Source organism: Sarcophilus harrisii, chromosome 4 (genome assembly GCF_902635505.1).
Source record: "Sarcophilus harrisii chromosome 4, mSarHar1.11, whole genome shotgun sequence".
In the NCBI taxonomy this organism is placed as follows: Eukaryota; Metazoa; Chordata; class Mammalia; order Dasyuromorphia; family Dasyuridae; genus Sarcophilus; species Sarcophilus harrisii.
Window position 1 is genome coordinate 413,952,214 of NC_045429.1, and position 14,691 is coordinate 413,966,904.

Sequence of the window (14,691 nt, forward strand, 5' to 3'; positions counted from 1 at the left end):
TAAATGGTCACTTCTCTGAAGGAGTTTACATTCCATTGAGATATATAACCCATGGATGTGTGTGTGTGTGTACATGTGTACATATGCACGTGCAAAGCTCCCAAGTCCTACAGCTACCAAGTTTCAGAGTTTGGTTTGAACTCCGATCTTTCTAACTTCATATATAGCATGCTATCCACAAGACCAGCCAAACACACAAGAACTATATGTGATAATGGTGCTTGTTTAGATTTTTGTAACCAGCAATAAGCACTGTTTAATATCAGGACTTTAGGGGTGTCAGAGAGCAGAGAGCTCAAAACTCAGTCTCAGGCACTACCTCAGTTTCCTCATCTGTAAAATGGAGGAAGTCATTATATTTACCTCCCGAGGATATTATGAGGACCAAATGAGATGTTTGTAAAACATTTAGTGAAGTGCCAAGAACATAGCAGGTGCTATATCAAATTTAGCTATTATTGTTATATGAAAAAATAAGACAAGTAAACAGACTTGTAAGTAGGCCTGAGAAGGGCTAGAATGATTAAAGATTGTTTCATTTTTTGCACCTATAATATCCTCATTGTCTAGCATAGTGCCTGGCATGTTTAACAGATATTTGTTGATTGATTAAATGCCAAGCTGGGAAGTTTGTATTTTATTCCTAAGAGTAGGGAGCCATTGATACTTCTTTAATGACAGAAGAGAGAGAAAGGAGCTTACATGTTGAAACGACCTGACAGCCTTGTGGAAACTATGTGGAGGAGGGCAACTAGATGGTACAGTGAATAGACCACCAGTCCTGGAGTCAGGAAGACCCGAGTTCAACTCTGGCCTCAGACAATTAACACTTGCTAGCTAGTGTGACCTTGGGCAAGTCACTTAACCCAAATTACCTTGGTCTCCCCCTTCCTTCTCTCCCCTTCTTCCCCTCCCACCCCCAAACGGCAAAAACAAAACAAAAAATCTTTGTGAAGGAAGGAGAGAAAAGAAGCAGGGGGGCTGACGATTAGCAAAAGTGTCTAGACAAGAGATAAGTGCCTGAAGTAGGGTGGTTGCTGTGTGAGTGAAGAGATGCTGTGGAGACAGAATTAAACTGGTGCTGATGGATATTCAGCATTTTCTTCCTTAGTCAGATATCTTGCTTAAATATTGCGATAGCTTAATGACTTTAAATTTAACTATTTGTAAAACAGCATCTTGGGGTTTCATTTTGGAGGTGGAATATAGGTTCTCAATTCTTATTTACACACACACATTTGTATATTAAAGTGTGTGTGTGTGTGTGTGTGTGTATATATATATATATATATATATACCCCTCCCCTTTTAAAGTTGATTAGCCAATTCCATTTAAGTCTGATTCATGCAGATGTAATTTCCCCTTGGAGTTTAGTGGAAGAGGAACCCTCTACTAGCCTCTTATGATCCCATAAATTGTTTTGTTGTACAGGAAAGATTTTAGCTTGAGCAGAAAGCTTTGGGAACAGACCCATTCTTTAGCTCTGAAAACTCTACTGTGAATATATTTTCACTTTACTATGGATACCCAGGAAATACATCTGCTTTGTATGAGCCTTCTGTACTGATAAATATGTATGTTTTCCCCTTCATTAGAATGTAAGCTTCTTGAGGGCAGGGATCATTTTTGTACTTTTAAACCTGTAGCATTCAGCACACTACCCTATCTAACATGTCATAATAGATGCTTGTTGGAGATGAAAATACTAAGTCAGTTCCTACCATAAAGGCTTTTTTTGTTGTGTGCTTTGCTATAACTGATTATTCATATTTACAGATTTGTAGTGCTGTCATCCATAAACACAAAACACCATGAATGAATAGAGTTTCACTGTTTACAGAGTTATTTTTTGTTTGTTGGCTGGTTCTGGGAACCCTAGGTCAGAAATGACCCCATGAGGACAGCTGCATCATCCTGCCATGGGTTGTGCAGTCTGCTGGTACAGATCAATAGGGAGGATTCTCTGATATAGTCCATTCCAAGGTTCAGCATCTTCTAACCTGTCACTTTATTCTGAGTTTATGGGGATAGAAGAACTCAGATTCCTATCAAGATTATGCTGCATCTCATGCCCAGAAGAACTTTGCGGAGTCTTAATTTTTTTTTTTTCTGAAAAATCTAGCAATTGGACAGGATTCCTTAATTGGGAAAGACCTCTCTTTCTTTTATTACATGATAGTAATAAAAATAAATTTTGTATAAGATAACATTCAGTTTCTTTCCCCAAATGATGCCATCATAATGAAATAAAGAAAAAATGAAGCAGTAAACATGAGAACAGCGTAGTCACAGCTATCCTCAGATTCAGGAAGCCCCATTTCTCTCAATTCTCCTGTCTCTGTGATCCTGGTTAGGTTAGTTATCTTCTTAGTGTTCTAGGGATTTCTGCTTCGGAAAAGATGCCAGCCTGTAGAGTGGAGGAAGTTAGCTGTCTGCCCTGAAATCACAAGCCATTTGTGGGTCTCTTTGAGTAAATCTGATTTACATATAAAAGGTTCATAGTGATGAGAAATCAAAATAGCCTTACTGCCTTTTATTGTTTTCTTACTTGTACCACAAGCAAAACACAGCTTGTGTGTTTCAAGGACACATAGCCCTCTAGTGGTAGTCAGCCCAAATTGAGCTTTCTTTTTTTCTTGTTTGTGCCCTTGTCTTTTCTGTATCAAGAAATTAACTTTTTCTTTTGTTCCTATTGAAGATTACAGGAATGAAGAACTGTTGCCTAATTGGAAAGTGCCAGCATTCCAGACTTCAAAAAATACATTAATTAATTAACAACATACCTGAAGAGGCTTCTCCTGTTTTATATATTATGTGAAGAATCTAGATCTTATAATGGTTTGCACAAGTTCCCTGGAGAAAAAAATTGCTCTGTGTATATCTCTTGGAAAAATAAGACAATAGTATTTCTCCTTTGCAATAGCAGTTATAACAGATGTGAAAATAAATATACTTGACTCTAATATGATTATACAAAAGAGCATGGATGCATTTCAAATGTTAGGTATTGCTACTCTAATTAAACAATTTCATATTGACCTTTTTATCATAATTCCTCCCCATCAAGCACTAAAATGTTGAACCATTATACTTTATATCTATAATGATATAGGTATAGACTATGAAAATTTCCCACAAACTCACTGCAGCAAATAACTTTTTTGAGTCATTGACTTCATTTTATATTTAAAAATTATGGAATATCATTCTGCCATTATATTCTAATTAAAATTGTTTGTGCATAATGCTTTGGAAAAAATGGGTCTTTTATAGGAAAAAACTGGGATAACTGATTTCTATGGCTTTCAAAGCTAAAATATATAATATACTAAACCAACTCTAATATTGCTTCTTGTGTTTTACTGTCACAGATTAAATTACAGCTTTTATGAATGATTAAATTTTAGTACATTTTCATTTGGTTTGTGTGTTTTTGTTACTGTTCCACAGATAAGGAATTTTTTTTTAAATATGGACTGATTTGCTTGAAATGTAGCAATAACCCCTTCTTGCCCAGTACCTATATAACAGTTGTAAGCCCTAATGTTAATAGTTTCTCAAGAAACAGACTTAGACTCACAGTTCTAATATACTTAATCCTAATATACAGTAAAATACATTGGGCTACATTAAATAATTTTGTATATTCTCTTGGATCTTAAAGATTGTATTCTACTGAATAATCCCTGTGTACATTATTTTTATATGTTAAAGAAATTTAATACTATATCAGGGTATGACTTTTATTACTATGATCTTGAATTTTATGTGGCTTGTAATTTCATTGAAGGATTCTTTGCTTTTACCATTGTTAATATGTAGGTCATGAGCTCAGGAATGAATGTTATGGAAAGCTTCTCAAGAGTTGCTTTGTAATAAGTTTGAGTTTATTCAGGGGAAAGGAAGAGAGACGGTTTAGAATCAGAAGGTAAAGAATGCATACTGCCTAACTGCTCTTATTTTTGATGGTATAAAAGCAACCATTTGGAAATTTGCTCATTTTTAAATTGTGTGATATGTAGCAAGGTAAATTTTTTTCTTTTTTTTCCCCATCCTAATATTTTTCAGTTTTACAAAATTCAGGGAAGTAGGTACAATAAGAATTTGTCAGTATTACCTATGTGTTCTCCATGAAGCAACAACAGGCTCAGAGCATATTGGTGTTGAAATTGTACTTGATGTCCTATTGGGAGCAAAGGGTAGGGTTAAGATACCCTCTGTCTTGCTATCCTCACTCCTCATGCTCCCCAACATTAAGCAGAAGACCAGTTCTAGCAAATCTAAAATATTGCTCAGGGATCTAGTTATAATTTTATTGAAAGCTGTTATAAGGAATTTTACTGGAAAATAAGTGGTATTTTCTAGGGGTATAAATTAGCTCACTGGTCAACAAATTGATGTAACAATCAGGTTTGAAATGTAGGTTCTTACCAGCCTGAGAAATTGTGACTTAAAGAAAGCATTTGGAAATGTTGGTGTTTTCTCAGACGTTCCCAATAAAATTAGTTTCCTAGCACCCTTCTTCTACTGACCCAGTTATGCATTTGTCTTAGGTTGAGGGGTAAAAGAAGAAAGTGGGAAAGGCAGGGATATGTAATACCTCCAAATTAGGACAGAATGGTTTTTTTATGAGGAACTCTGGAAATATAGTGTCTTCGTCTAAAACTAATCTTCTGGTGATTTCGTTCTTAAATATACAAATATAAACAGCCTTCTTGTTAAATGAGTAAAACTTTTTAAGAGATGACCTTGTTCTATGCCTTTTTGTAGTTGGTATGGACTTCCAAATTAGATGAAAGTAACTAACTAAATAAAAAAGATTATAAATTGAGGTTACAACCTGCTTGACTGCCGATGCCACCGCAGGCTCCTTTGGGGAGCCACAGGGTATTGTGAGTGGAAAGAGCCCACACCTCAAAGGCATGATGTTTGGCTTTACCTCCTGGTTCCATCAGTGTCCAGGAAACACCACAGCGACCCGAAGTCTCTTTGCTCAGCTGGAAACCAGGGAATGATAATATTTGTGCTACCCAACTTTCCAAAGTATGAGCTAATGTAATGGATTTGAAATACTCAGTGGGTTTTACACAGTTTGTAGATTTATATTATTTTGTATTTGTATTATTAGTCGGGCCCTGAATCATGTCTTCTGGATCCTTTTAGCTACAAGTTGGAATTTAGTGGGGCCAAAGACATATATACTGAGAACTAAACACAAGCAATTGTTGTACTCATGCCAGAGGCACTTACTGCCATCTTTGGAGGAATCTATGGTTGTGGGCAAAATGGGTTAAAAGGATATCTGTAAAATACAGATCACATGCAGAGTAAAACCAGTTACATTTTATCGTTGTGAACTTCTAGGCTTCACCCAGCAGAACCTGGCTGAGTGTGTATTTAGAAGTGTGTGTGTGTATGAGAGAGACAGAGGGAAAGAGAAAATATGAAAAATGGTTCCCCACTGGCTGATTCTGTAAGAATGTGACATGGTATTAGAGCACCCATAGAAGGGCAAGCCACATGATGCATCCAAGGTAATGCCATAGAAAGGTAAGTCTAAGGAACTTGGAATGTTTAGCCTGGAGAAGAAAAGATTGGGGAGAAACAGCATAGTTGTTTCAGATGTTTGAAGGCAATCATGGGGAAGATTGACCTCAGAGCAAAGTTAGGAACAAATGAATCCAAGTTGAAAAGGAGCAGATTTAAACTTGTTGAAAGGGGAAATTGCTTTTCTTTTTCTTTCTTTCTTTCTTTTTTTTTTTTTTTTAAGCTTTTTATTTACAAAACATATGCATGGGTAATTTTTTCAAATTGAACCTTACAAAACCATTTGTTTCAAATTCGAAAGGGGAAATTTCTAAACAAAGCTGGAGAATGGACTGCTCTGTTTGTTTAAAGGTTCTCTGCAGAAGCACTCAATGACTTAGGGATGTTATAGAAGGCATTCTTGTTCAGGTATGGAATAAGTTAAATGGCCTCTCAGGACCCTCAACTGAATATTCTGAGATTATGGGAATTATAACGATAACCAAATCGTGGCCCTACTGTTTGAATATGATCACATGAAATATGAATGATAGTTTGCATTGAAGCATCGTTCTAGATAGAGAAGTGTTCAACTAGGCAAGAAGACATGAATTCACATCTTGCCTTTGGTACTTGAAAGCTGTGGGACTTAGTCACTTAATCTTAACCTCACTCAACCTTGGTGTTAACCTGAAAAGTAGGAGTTTGGTCCCCATGACCTCTGAGATTCCAATCTCATAATTCGAACTAAAGAACCTGGATAGTTTCTTTCAGCATTACGATTCTTACTAGGCAAGCATGAGAGGCTCCACTAGGTGGGGCTTCAGCATAAGTTAATGTGTCAGTAGGCATTCAAATGAAAGAACTAAGAAACCAAATTAGTAGCAACTCTGATGCCTGGGGATGTTAGAGAATATCAAGAAATATGCTATCTTTCTCTTGAATTCTGCAGTCTAATTACAGGCAAAAAAAAGTTAGCAATGTAAGTTAAACACACCTGTTCAGTGAGCTAGAGCCAACAAGTGTCTCCATGCATAAAGAAATGAGTATGTCAGCACCAGACTAACATAGGCCCCATCCAAGTTTGGGAGAAAGCACGTTTGAAGGAGCTATCCACAGACCAGAGCTCAGGACCTCCAGTCCCTGCTCAACTGCTACAGAATCACAGAATTTCAAAGTTAGAAGGAATTGGAAGGTTATTAAGGCACACACCCAAGGAGGGGCAATTCAGCTTGTTTGAAGATAAGCAAAAAGACTGTCCCCTAAGGCAGCCTGTTCTTCTGTGGATAGCCCTAATTGTTCTGAGGTTTTTCCTGATCATGACTAGATATGCCTCTGGAACTTCCACCCATCATTCCCACTTCTGCCCTCAGAGCCAACTATGGTGGCCCTTCTAATATTTGAAGACAACTACCATGTCTCTTCTAAGTCTTCACCAACCTATATCCCCCTTTACTCCAATTAATTCTCAGATATCAAGAGCCCATGGGCCTGGTCCATTCTGGTAGTTCCCTGGCTATTCAGTTTATCTAAGACGTTATTAAACTGTAATCCCTAGAAAAGAACAGCCAGCTCTAGAGGTGGTCTGCCCAGAGCAGGCCACATTATGACCCTTTCCTAGGAGATCCTCTTTGGAGGCAGCCTAAGATTTCATTAGTTTTTTGGGCTCTCATCTTACACTGTTAACTTTGTTGAGCTTACAATCCATAAAACCACTGGATCTTTTTCAAGATAAAGTGCTGATTTATCTCCCTGAGGATATCATAATGGCAAAACTGATTTTTTGAACCTAAATGTAAAAAGTTAAAGTATATTTCCATTGAATTTCATGTTAATGATTTGTCTAAATTTTATTGTATAATTTGTTGCTGAGTTGTTTTCAGTTGGTTCAGACTGTGATCCTATTTTTCTTGTCAAAGATATTGGAGTGGTTTGTCATTTCCTTCTTTAGCTAAGTCAAATGACTTGCTGGGGAAGGTAAATGCTATTATTAGCCCTCTTTTACAGATGACAAAACTGAGGCAGAGGTTGCTCAACTCCAAAGTGTCTGAAGCCAAATTTGAATTCAAAATCTTTGGATCCTGGTGGTGGGAGGTGTGAAATTGTGTTCCCTTTTGATCTTTAAATTAACACTCTGTCTGTTCCCTTTTGATCTTGGAGTCACAGGCCCTCCTGGGAAAGCATATCTCCCCAGACAAGTATTCAATTAGAAATCTTGGTCAAAAGCACCCCATTGATCTTTTGGGGATGCCAGACCCTTTCAGGAAATTCCAATTGGAGATCTGGGCTGGATACCGATAAGCATCTTGGCCTGGGGACTTTGGCAAGATTCCTTTTTAAAGGATAATTTCTGAACTCATTCTTTGCAGAAAGTTCAAAGTAGGACCCTGCCCACTGAGAAGGCACTCTCTTCTCAATGCCAGCCTCCATTTCCCTAATAGGACTTTGCCACTAAAGAAGTCAGTCTCTTAGCAGAACTGACTTCCTGTCCCAACAATAAACTTTCATTTTTGCCATTAATATTTCAGGATTTGTGAACTCTTTCATGAAGAACTTGCGCCTCCGACCAAAAGGGGATTTCCACAATTCTCTGCACTGCCATTAACGTCATCACTGCCTCATCTAAAAGTGTTAGCTATCATTACAGCTTTCTGTCACCCACAGACTTGATAAGTATTACATCTATACCTTTAGCTAAATCATTAATAAAATTTTTAAAGGGCACCAACCACACAAGTCCCTGAGGCATTCCACTGATGATGAGCTTTTAAGCTATTATCAAATATTAATGATTATTCTTTGAGTCTGACCTTTTCACCAGTTTTTTTTTTAGTTTATTGATTTTTTTATATTGCCTAAATTTACCCTGTATTTTTATTCCTCCCTCACAGAAGACTCTCATATAACAATATTTTTTTTTAAGAAAAGGGGGAGGAAAAAATCAGCAAAACTAATCAATAATTATTTAAGAGGAGAAATAAAGTTAACTTGGTCTGACCTGCCCCTGATGAAGCCACATTGGTTTTCTTTGACTGTCACTTCCTCTTCTATCTATTCATCGACTCTAATTGCTATATGTTTTAGAATTTGCAAGGAATCAAAGTCAAGCCCTTATGGAATGGTCACTTTTAAAAATTGCAACATTTGCCCTTCCATACTTCAGTACCCTCTGATTTCTCTGTGATCACTGACAGTGGCTCAGAATCCTATTCTCCAGAGCCTTTGGTATCTGATTAAATTCTTCTAGACTAGATGACTCTAATTCATCCACACACTTCTATAGTGCCCTTTTTTTTTCATACTGTTTATTAGTCTGTTATCCTTTTACTCAGTTACTAAAAAGTTATTGAGTACCTACTATGTGCTAAGAACTCTGCTAAGCCCTGGAGATACAAAAAGACAAATATAGTCCCTTTGTGCCTAAAGCACTTTGGAAAACCACGTCTTTGATTACATTTTGATTCCTTTGATCTTTAATATGGTTATTTTTTCCCCCTTCCTTTTGCCATCTCTTCCTGTTTAGACAGTGCTTTCTGCCATGGACTTACATGGGGGATGGAGAGAAACAAGACAAAAAACCATCATGTTTTCCATTGTTACCTATTGCCTAGCCTAGAATCATAAAATCATGCACTTTTAGAACTGGAATCGACTTTAGAGTGTCATCTCATCCATCCTCCTAATCTTATAGATACAGAAACAAGAGGACCAAAGAAGCTGTGACTTGGTCAAAGTCACACAGCTAGTCCAGGGCAGAGATAAGGTCTCCCTACTCCTATTCCTGGGTGCTCTTTCCACTGCCCTGTGATACCTCCTCTATACCTAGAGGAACTTGAGAAGGCAGGTCAGATCAAATATTCTGATAAGCTGGTATCTATGACAAAACTAGAGTTACATGTAGAGGGGAAAATTTAGAAAGTTTTTAGAGGAGTAGAATTTACATTAATTAGTGTTGTAAGTAAGCCTTGTCATATTCCTTCCAAGGTGTTTCTCATGTCAGAACAGTTCCTGTCTCACTAAGAAACCTTGTCTTAAAGGTCAGGATGGCCAGAATATTTATTTGACCAGGATCTAGTTAAGGCTCCTCTTGCAGGGAGAGAAATGAATGTGGTCTTTGTGAGATGGCCTGACCATCCAAGTTTTTTTAAGAGATGTCCTCCCTAAATGTAAAGAAAGCAAGTTATTCTTGGAAACTGAAAACAGGACCTCATTGATGTCGAAGCCTTCCTCCAGCTATCCCATCTTGGGCAGAAAGACTGTCTAGTCCAAGAAGCTTGGTTATTTTCCTTTCTGTCTTAAATATCCTTGTTAAGAACAGCTAGAGGTTTCTCTAACTGGGAGCATATCTGTTCTGTTTTCTAGAAAGGCAACGTGGGTTCTGCCTTGCAGTCACTGACAGTCGCTTTTAAAAGAGAATGGAAGATGCACAGTCTCAGAGCTTGTCAAGAAGATGCCTCCTGTAGGTGGGTGGGGGCTCAAGGTGTGACATGTATCTTCCTCTAATTGCTTTTCTTAAGAGGCAGGAGCTTGGCTGTTGCTCTCCTGGGGGGAGCCCTTAATAAATCTTCCCATTTTAAGAACTACTATGACTGCCTTGTTTTGATGGGTTGTTTTTAATTTTTTTTTTTCAGCATAGGGAATCTTATATACTAGCAGAATAAGGAAAGATCTCTATCTACCCAAAGGCTTTTCAGAATGACCAGGACTGAGCTCACTGGGAAAGTGGAAGTGTTTGCCTTCTTCTCCGAGTCCTTCCTTTTAAATGTCTTTTCCCTGTTTCCCCCTTCCTTTCAAACTGATGGCCATTAAGGCACATGGTTAAAGAGATCTCAACAGGAAGCTCAATTTGGAGAAAGGGGAGAGGAGGGATGTGTATGAAATGCTTCATTTGCCACTGCAAGCGGCTGCTCTGGCTAAATTACAGAAATGCCCAACAGTCTCTCTATATTGGTTTGACAAGAGCTTGCTCCACTCCCACCCTCCCTTGCACATCTCCTTGGCAGGCGTGTGTCACTTCTTACAATGTGGCAGCAGCCCCTCTTTGAGTGAGGTCTTTAACTGCCTCCCCAGGGGCAGACCTACCTTATTGTGTATGAGGAAGCTCATGAAAAAGCTTCTTCCCTCCACCCACTTTGGGCAAGTGCCAACTTTCCCACCAAAACGCCATCATTCAAATTTCCTTTGGCCTGGTGTAGGGGCAAAGGGAAGCCACCCCCTGTTGTCTCCTGTCAACTCTGCTGTTATCATGCTAATGAAGCTCTTCCAGCTAAAAGCTGGGTAAGGCAGTAGGAGAGGTTAGCTTTGGAAGAACTCATTTCACAGTCTCTGAGATGGAAAAGACCTCAGAGACCTCCAAGGTCATCTACTGGAACCAGTACCTCCGAGAAAACCCCAATAAATAGTCACCCCCTAATTTTTTTTATTATATCTTTTTATTTACAAAGCATATGCATGGGTAATTTTTTTTCAACATTGACCCTTGCAAAACCTTCTGTTCCAAATTTTCCCTCCTTCCCCCATCCCCTCCCCTAGATGGCAGGTACTCCAATACATGTTAAATATGTTAAATTCACTATATGTATAAATATTTATACAGTTATCTTGCTGCAAAAGAAAAATCAGATCTAGAAAGAAAAAAAATCTCAGAATGAAAACAAAATGCAAGCAAACAACAGAAAGAGTGAAAATTCTATGCTGTAGTTCACACTCAGCTCCCAAGGTCCTCTCTCTGGGTGTAGATGGCTCTCTTCATCACTGAACAGTTGGAACTGATTTGAATCATTTCATTGTTGAAGAGAGCCACATCCATCAGAATTGATCATTGTATAGTCTTGTTGCCATGTACAATGATTGCTTGATTCTGCTCATTTCACATAGCATCAGTTCATGTAAGCCTCTGTGAAATCATCCTGCTGGTTGTTTCTTACAGAATTATAATATTCCATAACATTCATATACCATGACTTATTCAAATTGAGTTTTAGTCTCTTTCCCTGCCTCTTTATTGAATATAATTTTTATTGCATTGTAGTCTGAAAAGGAAGCATTTACTATTTCTGCCTTTCTTCATTTGATTGTGAGTTTTTTATGTCCTAATACATGGTCAATTTTTGTGAAGATATCATGTACTGCTGAGCAAAAGATATATTTCTTTCTGTCCCTATTCACTTTTCTTCAGAGGCCTATCATATCTAGGTTTTCTAGGATTCTATTAACCTCTCTAGTTTCTCTCTTGTTTATTTTGTGATTAGATTTATCTGATTCTGACTGGGCTGAAAGAGACAACAAAAGTATATATAGGAGGAAAAATAGGAGGGAGGGAAATACAGAACTGATAATCATAACTGTGAATGTAAATGGAATGAACTCTCCCATAAAATGAAAGCCAATAGCAGAATGGATTTAAAAAAAATAAAATCCTACAATATGTTGTTTACAAGAAACACATCGGACACAGAGAGACACATACAGAGTAAGGGTAAAAGGCTGAAACAGAATTTATTATGCTTCATCTGAAGTAAATAAAAAAAAAAAGCAGGGATAGCAATTCTGATCTCAGATTATGCAAAAGTAAGAATAGATTTTATCAAAAGGGATAAGGAAGGAAAGTACATCTTGATAAAGGGTACCATAAACAATGAAGTAGTAACAATAATAAATGTATATGCACCAATTGGTAAAGTATTAAGTATTTTTTAAAAGGTATTAAGAAAATACTGGGTCTTTATCCCAAAGAGATCATAAAAAAGGGGAAAGGAGCCAATATGTGCAAAACTGTTTGTAGCAGCCCTTTTTGTAGTGGCGGAGCTGGAAACTGAGTGGATGACCATCAGTGGGGGAATGGCTGAAGAAGTTATGGTATATGAATGTTATGGAATAGTATTGTTCTTTAGGAAATTATGAGCAGGCTGATTTCAGAAGAGCCTTGAAAGTCTTACATGAACTGATGCTAAGTGAAGTAAGTAGAACCAAGAGAACATTGTCCACGGCAATAAGAAGATTATGTGATCAATTGCAATGAATTTGGCTCTTTTCAACAATGAGATGATTCAAAGCAATTCCAATAGACTTGTAATGGGAAGAACCATTCACATCCAGAGAGTGAATATGGAGATCAAATGTGAAGGAAACCATAGTATTTTTATCTTTAGTTGTTTATTTGCTTGCTTTTTCCCCTTTTTATTCAATTTTTCTTGTGCAGCATGACAAATGTGGAAGAAGAAGTGCACATGTTTAACCTATATTGGATTGCTTGCTATCTAGGGAAGGGAGAAGGACGAAAAGAGTGAGAAAAATTTGACAAAGGTGAATGTTAAAAACTATCTTTGGATGTATTTGAAAAAAAAAGCTATAATAAAAAAATAAAAATATTAAATAAAAAAGGATACTCAAAGTAAGATTGCTATCCAAGATAAAGGAGGCAGAAAAAGTACCTTTTTCTCCTTGATGAACTCAAGTCAGTTGGCCCAGATGAACTACATCATTGGGCCTTGAAAAAACTGGCAGATAATTTTTCTGAGTCATCTTCAGTAATATTTTAAAGTATCTCAAGCTACTATTGTGGAGAAGATGGAAAGATGCGAACTATATCATAAGACAATTAAGATTCAGAACTAGATTGATTCACTAAATTCAGAGTGGTTGTTAGTGGTTCACTAAGGAAAGAAATTTATATTGGAAGACTTTAAAATTCTTACCTGGGTAAGATTTAGACAGAATTATCATATTTCACTATCATCAGTTGCAAATGACTTAAAAAAATAGACAAAAAAGGGTGAGTCTAAAAGGAATTTAGGTTAGAGCATTGGCCTAAATCTAATAAGTTAAAATTCACTAGAAATGAGTGGAAAGTCTTACTTAAATGTAAACTTCACAAGTATAACATGAGGAAGGCTTGGCTAGGTAGCAATTTTTCTGCAAAATGATCCAAGGGTTTTAAGGTGCCGCATGCTCAATATGAATCTGCAGCATAATATAACAGCCAGAAAGCTAACGTAATTAAGGTCACATTTTTGTGGTTGTTCAGTTGTTTCAGATGGCTGACTTCCATGACCTCATTTGAGGTTTTTTTGGCAGAAATATAGGAGTGGCTTGCCATTTCTTTCTCCAGTTCATTTTACAGATGAGAGGAGGCATATAGGGTTAAGTGACTTGCTCAGGGTCACACAGATAGTAAGTGTAAGACCAGATTTGAAATTCAGGAAGATGAATCTTTCTCACTCTAAGCCCCATAACTGTGAGACCTAGCTGCCCTTACATGATGTCTATTATATTGTGAATAAACAGAACTGTGAAAGACAATAATAGTGATGGGCACTTGCATAGTGCTCCATAGTTTGCAAAGCACTTTGTGTGATTTTTCCTTATTGACCCTTAAAGTAACCCCATAATATGGGTTTTGTCCATTTTGTAGATGAGGAGACTGAGTTATGAGAGTTCCTTAGGGTCCCATTGGGAGGAGCATAAGCACATCAAGCCCCCACACTTTTATTAAGCACTTGCCATGTTCTAGTATGGTGATCAATGCTAAATATATGAAGAAAAGCAAAAACAGTCCCTGCCCTCAATAAAGGTACATTCTAAGGGAGAGACTGGGTCATAGTGAATATCAGATTTGTAACTAGCTGGAGCAGTATATAGAACACTGACCTGCAGTCAGGAGAATCTGAGTTCAAATTCAGCCTCAGACACTTAAGTAAACAGGGTGAGCCTAGGCAAGTCACAATTTCTATTTGTCTCATGAGATTAATCACAGCTCCAGCCTTCAAGGTGATTGTGAAGATCAAACCAGGTAATAATTATAAAAGTGTTTAGCACAGCACTTGACAAATAGTCTATGTTTAATAAATGATCATTTCCCTTTTTCTTTTATATTCAACCCCCATGGGAAGAATGAGGAGCGCTAGGTAGAAGCTGCAGAGAGACAGATCTAGTCTTGATTCAGGGGAAAACATTTAGAAGTATCCCAAAATGAAATGATCCGCTTGAAGAGTTAGCATTCTCTCTCTCCCTGGAGATCTTCAAACAAAACCCGAATGATAGTTTATTTGGAATATTATAGGATGAATTTCTTTTGAACATGGATTGGCTTAGCTGGTTGCCAAGGTTCCTTCTAGCTCTTAAATTCGGCAACACTTCCAAATGTTTGGTTTTGCCAAATGTGA

The 14,691-nt window shown here is 37.4% G+C and overlaps 1 protein-coding gene across 3 annotated transcripts in view; it reads left to right on the forward strand.

Annotated features, from left to right (window-relative positions):
- The window catches only part of RAP1A (RAP1A, member of RAS oncogene family), a 58,648-nt gene extending 48,541 nt beyond the window's left edge, over nt 1–10,107 (forward strand). For 2 of the 3 annotated variants that reach the window (XM_023503466.2, XM_003769768.4), the window contains exon 8: nt 2,700–3,768. The gene's annotated coding sequence lies outside the window, so the exon portion shown is untranslated. Of the gene's footprint in view, nt 1–2,699; nt 3,769–9,889 lie in introns of those variants that run through there. The other variant, XM_031967293.1, reaches the window with a different exon arrangement.
- Nucleotides 10,108–14,691: the final 4,584 nt, after the last annotated feature.